The sequence below is a fragment of the Phoca vitulina genome, unplaced genomic scaffold (assembly GCF_004348235.1).
Source record: "Phoca vitulina isolate PV1807 unplaced genomic scaffold, GSC_HSeal_1.0 scaffold42, whole genome shotgun sequence".
Lineage (NCBI taxonomy): Eukaryota > Metazoa > Chordata > Mammalia > Carnivora > Phocidae > Phoca > Phoca vitulina.
The window spans coordinates 420463-436345 of record NW_022589745.1 but is presented as its reverse complement, the minus strand read 5'-3'; positions in this window follow the sequence as shown (position 1 = coordinate 436345).

Genomic DNA, 15883 nt, shown 5'->3' with positions numbered 1-15883 from the left:
GGGCAGCACGATGCTGGAGGCTCTCACGGGGCAGCACGATGCTGGAGGCTCTGGGAGCACCTGCAGCACCTGGCAGCTTGATGGTGGAGGCTCTGGGAGCATCTGCAGCACCTGGCAGCTTGATGGTGGAGGTTCTGGGAGCACCTGCAGCACCTGGCAGCTTGATGGTGGAGGTTCTGGGAGCACCTGCAACACCTGGCAGCATGATACTCGATGCTCTGGGTGGAATGTCTGGGTGGGGCTGGTCCAGCATGTGAAGTAATTTGCCCGTGAGATGTGAGCAGGTACCTCGATCATGAGTAGGAAGTTTGGAAGTGCATGAGCTTTATATGGTGGAAAAATGATTACCCTTCCACAAAAAACAACTTGGCAGATAAATTGATTTTTTATTTTTAATGTTTTTGGTTTAAGAGCTTGTTTTCTAGAAAGCAATCCATATAATAAAGTTAATGTGGGAAGGGTTTTCAGATTAAAATAAGACTGTAATTTTATGCGGCTGTACCTTTTTATCCCAAAGGCATTTTTTTATGTACTGGTTACTTTAGAAAATTTCTGGTAGATGTTAATCTGCTGAGACATCCCAGAAACCCTAACCTCACACAGCATAATAAAATAGACAATATTAAAAGCCACAATTCTAGAAAGAGGGTGACCCTATGGTACTGGGGCATCGGAATCCCTCATGCTCTTCAGATGTACAATTTCTAGTTTCAGTTCTGAAGGGTGTTTCATTTTCAGCAACCACCTGTATAAATAATTCATTTTCTTCCAATATTCTGAAAACATAGCCACTGGAGTAATTGGCAATTTTGGGAGGAAGCAGACAGACATGCATGTTATGAAGAGGTCATATTTCCTATAAGTTATTGTCTGAGGATTTGTGTGATGCTGAATAAGAAGATCTGAGTCAACTAAAATATTTTCCTTGAAGATCTCAGAAAATTTAGAGATACTGTTTCCTTTGTGTGAACTTAAATAAAAAAGCAGTTTATAAATGAGATGTTTAGAATTTTATCAGCTTTGTCCTGCTTTAAGGAAGCCCAGAAAAGTAGCCCATATAACAAACACATTGTGTGAGTAGATCATTTTATTACAGGCTAGTTCTTTAAAGTCAACAATAGTTTTTGTAAATTAAATAATATATGATTTGTCAATTCCACATTTTAAAATTCTTCAGAAAGAGAATATAACTCATATAAACAGCAAGGGGGAGGCCAGTGTGAGAGCTACGGCCTGGTGGTATTAACTTCGAGAAATTACTTTCTCACACTGGAGCCTTGTCCCATTTAGACAGATAGCAAGTAAGTCCAGTAAGTCCTCTGGTTTGCTTGCAAACCAAATTCTTAGAGAAATACTGGGGAATACGACCAGGCTAGGAACTAAGCAGACTCACTTAACATCAGCTCCTTTGACTAGCCAACGCTGCATTGAGGGTTTCCGATTCAGAGCTCCTATGGGGGCTCAGAATGGTGCACAGAAAACAGAACAGAAAAGGAGGGCTAACGTAACTGACCTGATGAATATTTTTTATGCAATATGAGATTTCTTCTGTGTTGTTCCTCCCATGTTAGCAATCAAGATTGTGAGCACTAGCTGAATAAACGAGATAATCGCATGTATTTGAAAAACATTCCAAGAACTGTAGAGCTTTTTTTCCCCCAAGAATTGAAATTTTTAATATGTTGGCTTTTGTTAAAACCACTTTTCAGACTTGTTCACTAAAGAAGAGCTTGAAAAGAATAGTCAGAAAGGGAGGGGTCAGGTGCGCCCAGAGCCTTGGATGCTGAGGAAGGCTCCAAATGCTGCTAATAAGTCTGGTCAGGTGAGGACCCAGTCTGCACAGCAAACATTCACACACAGCGGACAGCATGCCGGTGACAGAGGCAACCAGTCAAACCCCCTTCCCATCCTGAGAGAAGCCCGCCACCTCCCGGGTCAACTTGGGGCCGTGTGAAGCTGAGGGTCATCTGAGGAAAGAAAGCAAGCTGGACACTCCGTAGAGTTTCCAAAATAAAATATTTAATGTTACTTATGTTACCTGTTTGTCAAAAACAACTTAATTTGATTTAAATGTCTTCGAGTCTGCATGTTACTTCATGCATTCTTCAGTCAGTATGGGAACACGAAGTAGAATTATAAGTAAACAAGGAGGCGCTTGCCTGTGGACGGGCACCGCGGGCCCAGAGCTGCACGAGCAGCCCCCTCGCGAGGTCTCCAGGGGCTGGAGACGGAGACAACACGGCAAGATGCGCAGCCCTGGCTGGAAGGGGTGCCCCAGACAGCTTGGTCATCCCTTTGACTTATTACTAAACAAGAAATCATTGAAAATATAAAAGGGAAATTTGAAACTACTGTTCCATCTAAGAAATTAAATATATTAAAAAGGCCATGATTTATACTTTACTTAAAGAGGCAGCCAGGTCGTATCTGCACATGTTGAAAAGCTGTGTAGTTCACCGACTCTGATAGCGAAAGCATATGTCTTGGCCAACAACAAGGTACGTGTGCTTCCTGGGGCCCACGCGAGGCCCGTGCTACCTGAAGGAATACTGTTTATCTCCCCACAAAAGACCAGTTGAGACAGTGGTAGTCCAGCTGGGGCCTCCGGGACAGCCAACCATTCATGTCTCTAGAGCCTGGGTCCAGCCTGATGGCCGCATGAATCATCGGCGAGAAGCCTCAGTCTGACAGCACTGACTGGGCCCCTGCAGAGAGCGGTCACAGAGCCACAACTCAGCATGTGCGTTCGGACATCATAGTAAGAAACAGCTATCCAGGGGACACGGATGCATCTGCTGAGCAACTGGGCAGGAGCCTCTTGCACGTCCACCATGCATCTCTCCTAGAATTCAGACCAGGAGGATTTAAAGAGGAATTTCACCGTTGTAAATATTTCCTCAAATGGCTGATACCCTTGTGTTTATTTTCCTTCTCCCTCTCCTCCTTACCTCTACCTCTACCTCTACGTCTCTCTGCCGTTCTTGCATTCATCAGGTGATTAAATCCACAGACTTGCCCGTGGCTCTAAGTCTCCTGACTCAGCTCCGTCTGTGAGGACTGAAGGTGGGGAGGAAGGGAAGACACCCCTGACCTTGTGGGGCTGCAGTCAGGCTGCCCAGCGGCCCCTCTCCTGTGGGACACACGATGCCTTGTTCTGGAGGACCTTGGGGGGTGGCGGCTCAGCTGGGGAGGCCTTAGGAAGGCTGGCCGTCACTGGTGACAGGGGAGGTGGGCGGGTGATGGGGACGAGGCTCAGGGCCCGTTTGGGGAGGAAATGTGTCAGGAAACCACCATGCTCTGAGTTCTTTACTAGAAGGCTCTGTGGCTCTAGGTAAGGAAACACCTTTTTTTTTTTTTTTTTAATCAGAATATATACAAATAAAAAAGCTGAGCTGTTTGACCAGATAAAGAAGGGTGGAGGGGGCAAGTTCAGGGAGCGCTCAGCAGTGGGGCAGCAGGATGAGCCTGGCAGGTGCCCACACAGACTACAGACACGCTCAGAAGTCAATACCTGTCCTGGGGAAATAAGTGTCCTTGCATGAATTTACACTGAGCAACGGTCTGACCGAACGCATATCTAGAAAGACAGCTATGGCATCGAGATCAGAAAGGAGAGAGACTGGCGGCACTCGGCACCTAGGTGGCTTGGAACAATCCAGACAAAGGAAACTAAAGGCCCCAAATAAAGCGATCCAAAGGCTTGAAAGCATTTTACTTGTCCTTCAGCCCAATTATGTCCTCCCTGCCTTCTGAGCAGCAATCTCCTTTCCCCTCCTCTTCACATTTTTAAATGTTTTCTTCCTTATTTTCCTCCTTATTAGTACACAGTCATGATATATTATATATTAAATATAAACTACCTCCAATGCTTTTTTGGAAATAGGTGTGATGCAATTAATGTATTTCTATATAAATAATATTTTCTTTTCCCCTGAGTATCATGATCGTTTTCTAGAACAAGCTATTGGAAGGGCAGCATGTACATATGGGACTAAAAATCAGGAGATGAGAATTGACTCTGTCATCTGTTCAAACATGTGTCCCACCATACACATATATAATCAAATAAAATTAAATAAACACTGTTTAAACAAGACCCACTTCAGAGACCATACAATGTAGAATTTTAATTGACATTACTTACGAGGCTCTAGAATTTCACCACAATATTCCTGTGACATGTTCTCTAAGTTGAACCAAACGATAATTGCAAGTGAAAACCTACTTAAAGATCAAGGAGGAGGCAGGCATCATGCTAGAACTTTCATTCCAGCCCTAACGTGTAGCAGGAACTTGCCCTTTGTTTCTTCCCATCTTCCGCAGACCACAGACGAAGGAGATGGGGGGTCTGTTCCCGAGGTTGTGGCAGATGGAGGTGTTAGAATAGCAATCACCCCCCACCTCGGACCCTACCTCTGGGGCTGGCCACAGCTCACCCTCCATTTCTTCAAAGAACCATTTGTGCTTTTAAAAATAGGACCAAGGCGGGAGATGGTTTCCAGAAAATGCTTTTTTGGACATCTTCCCAGCACAGAGCATTTTCCCTTTCTTATTCTCTAGAGCTTTTTCTAGCCACGTATATGCTTCCAGGAAGGGTTGACCCAAAGCATAACGAGAGCAGGTGTCGAATTCGATGGTGGGATATGAACATGGCCGGAACATCAGCTGCCTGGAACTTGACGCCTCACTCCCTCCACCCCGGAGAACACCTGCTCCTTCCTGTCCGCGTGGAAACGTTCCATTACTGTCTGGTGCGAGCGGTAAGCGGCAAGCAGCAACACCTTCTCTGGAAGGCCCCTGCTAAAATAATGACTACTTTTATTGTCCCCCCACCCCCCCACCAGTTTTATTGAGATACAACCGACCTGCATAACACTGCAGGACATTTGATTAACGTCCACTGTTTCCTGTAGATACAATTCAAAGAAACAGCAAAAAGGGAGGGGGACTCTTTTCTTAGTGATGAGAACTCTAAGGAACATTTTAGCCTTATTCTCTTACCACATCCCTGCAAGTTAATGTTTTTGTTTTGTTTTACCAGTTTTGATGCAGGGAAATAAAAGTCTGGAAGCAAAGGGTCCTGAAAATCTGTGAAAGATGAACTTGGAGCCCAGAAGGGGACACCAGAAGATGGCATAAGACGAGACCCGAGGGCAGCCCCGCAGCCTCTGGCAGGTCGGGCAGGGTGGGGAGGGCTGCGGCGTGGAGGCACAGGACTCCCGACTCCCAGGAGCACGGCGTCGGGGACTGGCAGCCCCTGGAGACCCATTAAAGCATGTTTCTGTGCTAATTTTTATCTATATCTTATTTCATATATGTTTTAATTGTATATTATGTATCTATATTTCTCAATGGCTTTTTCAGTGAATTACCCCACCCAGCTTCTCAAGGGAATTTCTTCTGCATATCAGTCAATATGGGTTTAGAGTGAACAACATGAAAATATTTTGAAATTGTGAATATAACTATAATGAGGAAGGAAAGTGATGTGAGTGTAAAGATTGTATTTACTTATTTGAGAGAGAGAGCAAGCAGGGGGAGAGGCAGAGGGAGAGGGAGAGAGAGACTCTCAAGCAGACTCTGCAGAGCCCAATGTGGGGCTCAATCTCACGACCCACGAGATCATGACCTGAGCTGAAACCAAGAGTAAGATGCTTGATGGACTGAGCCACCAAGGTGCCCCAGAAAATGATTTGAATGTAAGAGGAAATTGGAAAAGAAGAAACAGGGGTCCTTAAAACTATTTTTTAAAATATTTAAAAATATATATATATTAAATATATATTTAAAAATAATTATTTTTCCATATCCTCATTCCTTCACTTTTTTTTTTGCTAGATATCATAAATTTACTGGTTTCTCTCTCAGTAAATTCTCTTTTCCTGATTTCTACCAAGAATTTTCCCTTTTTTTAACTAAAAAAATGTAAGACTCTCTAGGGTATCTCTTCAAAATAAGTACAATTTTTACTTTTGAACATGTAGGCTACTGAGGAAAGACAAGCCCCTCATGAAGGGGGTCCAGAGATGAGCAAGGCTGGGGACGCTGGGGACGCGCCTCGCTGCGTGAGTCAGCAGCTCAGTCCCGTGCCCTTTAGCACACCAGGATCTTTCTGACCCATGGTGTGTTGGAAGCTAGAAGATGTCACTGGACCTAGCTCATATTATCTTTGTTGCCATTACTAAGTTACTTTTGTGTGCATTTTTTTTAATGCTGCTGCATTGGTGATCATTTTTAAAATAATGTTTTGAAGCTCTTTGGGCATGGGAGCGATGAAGAACCAGGCTTTACTTCATTTTTGAACAAAATCATGAAGACGGTGTAGCCAAAATGGACCTATTGTCCTGTGGGCCACCAAAACAGGACAGTGAATCTGCCAGAAGAAAGCAGTCACCCCTCAGTGGGGACAGTTGTCAGGAGTCAGAAGGAAACAGTGGCCTCCGGAGGGCCTGGAGGTCAGCTCCTTCATCTGCGCTTTCATTGTTTGTGGGTGTATTCATTCATTTCCATCGTTAGTTTGCTAATCTATTCATGTGTCAAATAACCTGCCCACGGCAGAAAGTGCCGCAGGACGTCTAATTCTGGGCTTTCTCCCGGCTGGTGGAGTCAGGGTCACGCCCGTGAGGAAATGACAGGGTCAGTGCGAGTCATCGGACTCCTTTCTGACAGTTATTTCACTGCTGAGCACGTTTGTGGGTTAGGAGAAATGCCACGGGTTCAGGCAAGCGACGCAGGATGAAGTCATTTCCCCAAGAAAGAGGCAAAGCCAAGTGTGTTCTGTACCTGGACATTTGATAAATTGAATTCTCATGAGACTGGCTGGTTTTCCAAAAACTTAGCAGCCCACGTAAATCCTGTTTACAATCAATCTCCGTCTCTGTGTAGATCTGTAGAATAGGACCTAAACGAGTTGCCAAATTTTGATCCAGTCTGTAACTGAGCAGATGATATGAAAGAATACCCCTATTTTATGAATCTCCTGGCTTTCATTCAAATTCTGAATATCTTCCTGCTGTGTCATAAGTATTTAGTTTTCTGTTACTTCTTCCTATTAAAAAAATCAAAATATTATGTTAACTCATTGTGATTTTTTTAATGATAGGAAACAACCTTTAGGAGAAAATAAAATTGTTCATTATAAACAAGGATGCTATGCCCTGGAAAGATAAGCTAAGAAATTAGAGGGAAAGTCTCCTTCAAGAAATCCATCCAACTGTCACCAAGGGTGACCCACCTGCTGGACATGCCATTGGTGTGTGTATACAGGGAAGAGGACACTTTGAGGTTCTCAAGGCTCCCGCGGAGGAGGGCAGCCCTCACAAGGTACCCGCTGCTTATGGAGTAAACGCTGAGCTGGTGGGAAAGCATTTGGGGCAGGATCGGGGAGAGATTGCAGGAGGAGCTAACTTTTAAGCTCGAATATGAGGGGTATGTCTGAACTATTTAAAAGCCAGGGGTTTGTAGATTATTGCAGCCTAAAGAATCAACATTTGCAAAGACCATTCTAGGTGTGAGAGAGAGCGTGGCAGGTTTGCATAAACAAATGTTTTCACATGGGATCTTTACTTTAAGAAACTCGGAATAAACACCGCTACCTGCTGAGGACCGTGTGTGTTAATGCAAAGTGGAAGTGTGGTCAAGATAACGACCAGGAATGGCCGCACATACGGAGTCAAGTAATTAATGGTTACTGTGCACACTGAATGCAAATCTGGTTATTCAGTAGAAGGTAGAGTTTGGGGGAATCACAAACAAGGAAGGAATGTAGAAAACGAGGTTGGCAAGTATTTGCTGAGAAATGAGCCAAAGTCTACTCAAGCCGAAGTCCCTGCTGCCGGCTGTCCCACTCTCTTCCCGGTGCCCCCACCCATCTGGGCTCTGTCAGCAGCCCCGTGCCCCCGTCTGCGTGTCCTTCCTGCACCCACACAGACTCGTGTGACTCACTTTCTGTTCGTCTGCACACCTTGTGCAGCTCCAGCACCTTTCGTGCTTTTTGCCACTTCGCCGTGTATCCTGGAAATCATTTTAGATCCCCTCGTGGAGACCTTCCTCATGCCTTTTATCGTACAGCGATGTGGCGTTCCACAGTGTGGATGCAACACGAATTCTTCAACCACTCTCTAACGTGTGGATGTTTAGGTTATGTTCCATATTTAGTGATTTCAGGGAGGCAATGAAAAAAGAAGACAAAACGGTAAGCTTGTGCATTTGCATTTTATACGGTTGGAGATGTATCTTCAGGGAAAATTCCCCCAAGAGGGTTGGCGAATCAAAACATAAATGCTTATGCAATTTTGATAAACATTGCCAGATATTCCCGCAAAGGGGTTGTAACAAGCCTCCACGCTACTAGGGACGCATGAAGGAGCCGCACCAGCACCGCGGGCTCCCTTCCTTTCCGCCCAGTTAATCCCGTGAGAAACGGCATCATGTTCCGTCTATAATTTACGGTTCTCGAATTATGAGTGAGTTTGCACATCTTTTCCTATCTGTAAGAGCCGTGCCCCCTTCTCACAATGGCTTTATTGAGATATCATCCACGTCCACAGAATTCACCCTTTCAGATACAGTTTGGCTGTAGGTTTCTCGTTTGTTGTTTGTTTTGAAGTGTATTCACAGAGGCGTGCCGCGCTGGGCGCAACATCCATCAGCCTGTTGACGGATCCATGCATCCATCAACCATCCCCTCCCAGCCCTGCTGCTCCAGGCTCTGGGGCCTGGCCACCACCTTCTGTCTCACAGAACTACCTGCTCGGACATTTTCTGTGAACATGCTCATACAGTCTTCTGTGATTTTGTGACTTTGTGATCTCTTCAGGAGGTAACACATTTTATTTACCCAGATATCATTTGATGAAAGTTTGGATAGTTTTTCCATCTTCGATGTCATGAATTGTACTTCTGTGTTTGGTGGAGGCATGTTTTCAGATCTAGTGAACACACACCATGGAGGGGGATGACTAGGCTGCGTGTTAGGTCTGTGTTCACCACCTTTAGAAAATGCCAACATCATAAAATCTTAATATTTTTTCATTTTAAGAAATTGTCAAAGAGATGGACAGATACTTCATCAAAGAAGAAGTACAAATGACCGATAAGCATGTGTAAAAACTTTTCAATATCATATTAATCCCATATCAGATGAAAACAGTGACAGGAAGTCGTGCGTATCGCTGAGAAGTCACCGAGAAGGGCCTCGCCGGCCCAGAGCCGTGGGGAGGAGGGACTCCTGAGCGTGCTGCTGAAAGTTTCAGAATATATCACAATGTTAAAAATACTCTTAGGTCTCATTAATAAATAATAATGGTATAATGTTGAATAGCAATATAAACACAAAGATTTATCTATAATCATGCTCTGAAATACTGTGTTTATTTATTTATTTATTTATTTTTTTAAAGATTTTTATTTATTTATTTGACAGAGAGAGACACAGCGAGAGAGGGAACACAAGCAGGGGGAGTGGGAGAGGGAGAAGCAGGCTTCCCGCCGAGCAGGGAGCCCGATGTGGGACTCGATCCCAGGACCCTGGGATCATGACCTGAGCCGAAGGCAGACGCTTAACGACTGAGCCACCTAGGCGCCCCTGAAATACTGTGTTTATTAACAGAACATAGTTGAAAACAATAAACATTAGTTAGTAAATTATGGTTCATTAATGTAATAGTAAGCAGCTTCTACAAATGGTGTAGTGACAGAATATTTCATAACATGGAATATTGTTCCCAGTTAAGAAAATATTTGTAGAACAGCGTGTAGAGTGTTACAGACAGTGTGTCTCCCCAAAACTCACATGTTGAAACCATTCCTGCCAGTGAGGCTGTATTTGGAGAGAGGGCAGGTGAGCAGGTAAGCAGGTGAACTGAGGTCCTCATCAGGTGGTGCCCTCGTGAGGGGGAGCGATGCCAGAGCTGTCTCTTCTCCAGGGGAGGACACGCTGAGAAGGCCGCCTTTGTACCCTTTGTACACCAGGGGAGGCTCTGACCGGGAACCCGATTGGCCAGCACCCTGGTCCCGGACCTGCGGCCTCTGGAAGTGTGAGAAGTGATGTCTGCGGTTTATAAGCCACTCGGGCTTGGTGCTCTGTCATGGCAACCCAAGTGGACTAAGATATATAGTATCATTCTGTTTTCCACTTTTCTAAAATAAAATCTCTGTGTGTGTAGAAGAAAACAAAGTACCTCCTGTAATTTTCTTTTTTCTCTTTTTTTTTTTTTAAAGATTTTATTTATTTGAGAGAGAGAGAGCACATGAGAGGGGGGAGGGTCAGAGGGAGAAGCAGACTCCCTGCCGAGCAGGGAGCCTGATGCGGGACTCGATCCAGGGACTCCAGGATCATGACCTGAGCCGAAGGCGGTCGCTTAACCAACTGAGCCACCCAGGCGCCCCCTCCTGTAATTTTCTTATGATTGCGGGATTACTTGGGGATTTTGTTCCATTTTCTCTCTGTATTTTAAGTTAGGTATATAAATTTTTCATTGAAAATATAAAAAATTTCAAAACAGAAGCAATGAATAAAGAATATCCAAACTCGCCAAGGTCACTAGTCCTGAACAAGAGTCAAAGAATGCTAGCTTACCAGGGCTCTCCTTTTGCCCCATTCAATCCGTTCCTGTGTGTGTTATCTCCCAGGAGAATCAAATGAGTAACGTGAATTATTGGTGCAGAATAAATAGGAGAAAATTAAAGTTTTAGAGTGTTTTATCTATTTTTAAAAGATATATATATATATATTTAGTATTTATTTATTTGAGAGAGAGAGAGAGAGAGAGAGCCAGGGGGAAGAGGGAGAGAAAGAATCCCAGGCAGACTCCCTGATGAGTGAGGAGCCTGACTTGGGGCTCGATCTCAAGACCCTGAGATCATGACCTGAGCCGAAGCCAAAAGTCAGACGCTCAACCGACTGAGCCACCCAGGTGCCCCAAAGATATATATGTTTATATATATCACATATATGTTTGTATATAGAATTACTGGTACAGAAATGTTCTGAGGAACTGTTTCTAAAGAACAAGAAAAGAAATAAGCAAAACACCATTAGAGTCAAATTCTTAAAATATCTGATAAACAACTTCCACATAAACTCCATCTGGTGAATTTAGGATAGTGGGATGTACATAAAGATGCTGGTTACAACCAGGAAAAACCCCCGGATGCACACTGGAACGGAGTAAACACCTGCTCTAACCGTATGAAGCTACAGCCCTCCACTCACCCAGGAACATGTATAGCAGGCGTATTTGACATTGGTACCCTAAGTGATTCGTACCTTACAGCAGGATCAAGCCCTGCCAAAAATAGCAGCGTGTCTTCTCTGAGGCGAAAGGCAGCACGGAGACTAATCTATTGTGACTTGGTTTTCTTTCTTAGAAGCCGAGATACAGATAATTAACCAGGAATAAAATGCACATATTGATGGAAAAAATTATGTGTTCCCTTCAGGCTTAAGCTGATTTTTTTAAATGTACAATCGTGTTTCAATTTAAATAGTGATCTAATGAGCTCTTCCATAATTGTTTGTGAAGCAGAAGAATGCAAATAACACTGAGTCTTTACTTTTGTGTTCTTAGCCAGAGAACCCACCCGGCAGCCCTAACTGTTGTTTCTAATTTCAGCGTATTTCTGTAAAGTAAAAGGTAGACACAAGTTAGTGACATCTGCAGTCTCTCAACTGTTTTATGATGCTTTCTGTGTCATTTTAGTCACAACATTTGTACAAAAATTAAACTTCACAAACCACGTACTTCCAAAGAATAAAGACATGTTTGCCAAAATGCAAACGAACTTATTAAAAATTCTTTATGATGTGCTTTTCAAACCATGAAGGGCCTGCAGATCACCTATGGATCCCTTAAAATGCAGCCCCATGCCTGTGCTCTCTCAGGACTGAGTGTGCGTCGTTCGGCCTTCTGTAAACTGCCGAGTATTCCGGTGCTTACTCACTGTCCCCAGGGTGTCAGGGCACCGTGGGTCACATCCCTGTTTCTGCCGAGTCACACAGCCCGGCCCTCTGAGTTTCCGGCCGGCTGTGTCTGCTCATAGCTGCACCGCGATCCTCAGCCGCACTGGCCACTTGTCGGGGTTTACAGAGTAGTTTCCGTAGCAAAGGGCTGGGATGCCCCACTTGGAAAACTGGTGCCTCCCGGGGATCCCAGCTCTCAGCCCCTTCCAGTCTGCTCCTGAGCCAGGAAGCCGCTGTGTGCTCGCTGCCCTCCTCCCGTCTCTGGGGCTGACCCGTGCCTTCCATCCTAACCCTCCCTGCCTGAGTCTGACCTCCCTGCTGGTACAGAAGCCCGACTTTGCCTCAGCCAGGAGCTTTGGAAGATATTTATCACCCGTGTCTGTGTCAGCCCCAACATTTGTCTGCTTTTCCTGAGACTTTCCCAGCGCTATCCGCTCTCCTGAGTCAACTGTAGAGGATGATCTCACTCTGTTCTGTTCGACACACGGGCACACACATACCACACATACATATACACGTGTGCACTCATGAACACGCACACCACAAACATGCATGCACGCACACCACAAAAACACACCACAAACAAGCATGCACGCACACATGAACACACACCACAGACACATGCATACATACATACATGAACACATACCACAAACGCATGCATGCACACATGAACACATACACACATGCACACACTCGGCAGTTACAATGAATCCGCTGACATACATGTCACCAAGAAGGAGGAGTGCACCACACCTGTCTAGATATCTGCTATGATCCCCATTCACCTGTTTCCTTTCAAAGACAGTGTTTGTATGATGACATACCATCTCATCACCTTAGTACAAAGAGGATCTTTCAGAAAGGACACAAATGGCCCTTAGCAGAAGGAGTGAAGTACATGAAAATACAAAATAAAATAAATCACTGAGAAAGCTATGGAATTATGAAGAGAAAAGAGAAGTTTTTATATATCTAGAAAACTATTAATATAAACATATTTTTCTCTTATTTAGGGAATTTTTTACCACTTTGAAGAGAACAGAGAATAAGTTAATAGTCTTATGTCATCTACTTAGAAAAAATTCAATAGCAAAGGTAAAAATGTTTTAACATGTTTTCTTCTGATTTGCTTTTTCAAAGAACCAAGAAAGCTGCATGGGTATCAGCATGCATCCCCCAATGACACCCCGACATCCCCACCCAGATCATCACTGTGCCCTGAGGTTGGACAGCTTCCATCCTACACGGTGCTTTCTGCGCTGACTGCACCCATGACAAGAGAGCCTGTGTGTGCTCAGGCTGACGTAAATGGTGTATACTTCTATCTCTCTCCAGCTCGTGATGGCCACTGATCTGAGTTTCTGAGACTTACGCATGCTGCACGTGGGCACAGAAGACTCCTTTCCAACTGCTGTGTGATATATTATGGCATAGAGCTCAGTGTTCTCCCTACTTCCTTGCTGATGGACACATAGTTTGTTCCTGTTTTTTGCCTCACAAACCACGCCTCCATGCACATCTGTGGCCAGGTCTCTTTGTGCATTGATAGACTTCCTTTAGGGGTGGGGGAGTTGGGTCAAGGGTTACATACATGCCAAACTTTTCTAGATGTTGACACATTGCTTTCTACTGTCTCTGTGCCCATTGTTCTCTTACCCTCAAAACAGGAAAGGTCCTGTGCAGGGGCTATAGACTTGTCACAGGTCAGGGTCCTGTAGGGTTGCTACAGGTCACATAGGATCATTGTCACAGGTCAGGGTCATGTAGGGTCATTATAGGTCGTGTAGGGTTGTTGTCACAGGTCAGGGTCATGTAGGCTTGTCAAGGCTGTGCCAGACCTTAGTTACTTTTATTGTCTTGAGTCAGTTTCCCTGTAGAATCCCCCATGCCCCATGCCTCTGGCTGTCCTTTCTCACAAGTAACTGGTTGGTTTTCACCCAATATACCCTCTTGATGAGGAGCCTTATCAGCATTTCTCAGATGCCAGGGGTCACCTTTTCCTAGCATGAGAAAGGGGTTATGTAATCCCTCGGTTTCTGTTCTCAATTTCTTCTGAACTGTGTCCAAACCATCATATTTAATCAGGATTTTAATACATGGCCACGGAGTGAGTTGTGTATTAAGTTTAAATGAATTATAGTTTATCCAGCATTTCTATGTTAGGAGGACCTCACCTGTAACCCAGTTCACAACTTTTGTCCGAAACATGTACCCTTTAGGCCCAAAGACAGAATTTTCTGTAAGTGTCTAGGTGGTAGACATTTAGGCTGTGAGCCTTTGGTCTCCCTCACAAAAGCAGCCATGGACATCACACATAAGGACATAAGTGAGTCCGTCTCTGGACGTGGCCCACGGCCATTGCTCGCTGATGCGTTTTCCACACGTAATCCAAGGAGTCGGGTTTAGAAAGCATCCTATACTATGGCATGACCGAGCAAATGCCTGCTTGAAATACAACCACGTCACTCAGCGCTCTCTTTCAGGAATATAAATCTGTGGAACAAGGTTAGTGCTGACCTCTTAGTTAATTTAAAAAAAGATTTTGAATGATATTCTCTCAGTTTTCTCTCAAGCTCATGTGCCACTAAGCTGATGGGCTTCTTTTTTTTAACTTCCTTCCCAATTGGCTCTGCGCGCGAGACTCGCGTGCGCCTCCCCCCGAGCGCAGGAGGCAGGAGCGTGTCTGTGTGTGCAGGTCTCCCGCCCAGGGTGTGCTGACGCTAGGCTTGGTTTCAACTGTTCTTCACGCGGCTGTGCCTCCCTCGCAGGCTGCCAAGGCTGGCAAGGTCATGAACAAACCTGTCTCTTCGCTCTGGTCCAGTTCACCAGGAATGTTAAACCGCATCATTGCCATGCCACATCCTGATGGGATCAGAGCCAGTCGTGCGCTGGGGTGAAAGCCTGTGTGGAACGCGGCCTGTCTGCATTATTGCCCAACTTCGCGGGCCCGCGGCTGGGAAGCCTCCTGGGCCTGCGTGCATTTCATTAAAAGAAACACATTGTGGAGCTCCAAGAAGTCATTTTTTTCCCCCCTAAAAGCTAGTTTACGGTAGAGGTATTCGTGACCTCAAGTGAGAGGATTTCAACTTAATTCCTCTTTGGAAAGTAGAACTCTGTGCTGAAAAGGTAACATGATATAAAATGATATGGATTTGGCTTTGAATCCCAGCTCTGCCGCCACACGCCCTGTGGCCTCAGGCAAGGGACTGACCCCCTCTCAACCCCGGTTCCCAAATACCTGTCCTTCCCTCCCTGGGAGCCAGCTCACCCCTGCGGAAGCACCGTGAGAAGTGCACATGAGCAGGTGCTCCGCGCTGGGGCCTCCGCCCACCCCCGCCCCCTCTGCCCTGCGGGTCTGGGAGAAATCCTGAAAGTACCTGCCCCCTCCTGCTGGGGTCATTCCCCAGGAAGGAACAGAAAACACCCTCAGTGAGTGACTTTTCCTGTGTTCAGCCCGAGGCCTCCTCAAGGGCGCCTCTGGCCATGGGGGTCTGCACCAGCTCAGGGGCATGAGCCCAGCGCCCCGCAGGCCCTCCTGCACCAGATCTTCCTCCTTGCCGCCCCTCCTGGCCTATTACGCTGCCCTCAGGGCCCTGGTCACCTGCTGCCACAGTGCTCCCCTCCTCTGGCCTTAGCCCAACCTCGCGTGTGCACACACAGGAGCCCCAAATCTCCATGCTCCCGGGGCCCGGGCCTGACACCTGCACCCCTCAGAGTCTCCCTTCTGTCTCCACCAACAACGGCCAAACATGTCACCTTCTGGGACGACACTGTCACCCTCCTCAAGATGGTCAGCTGACCTTTCACCCGCCCTCCTTCCCTGAGGGACTAAGCACTCTCAGTCTTCATTAGTGTGTAGTTCCTACTGCCGCCAGCCTCCACAGCAGCCTCCACACCAGCCTTCACACCAGTCTCCAC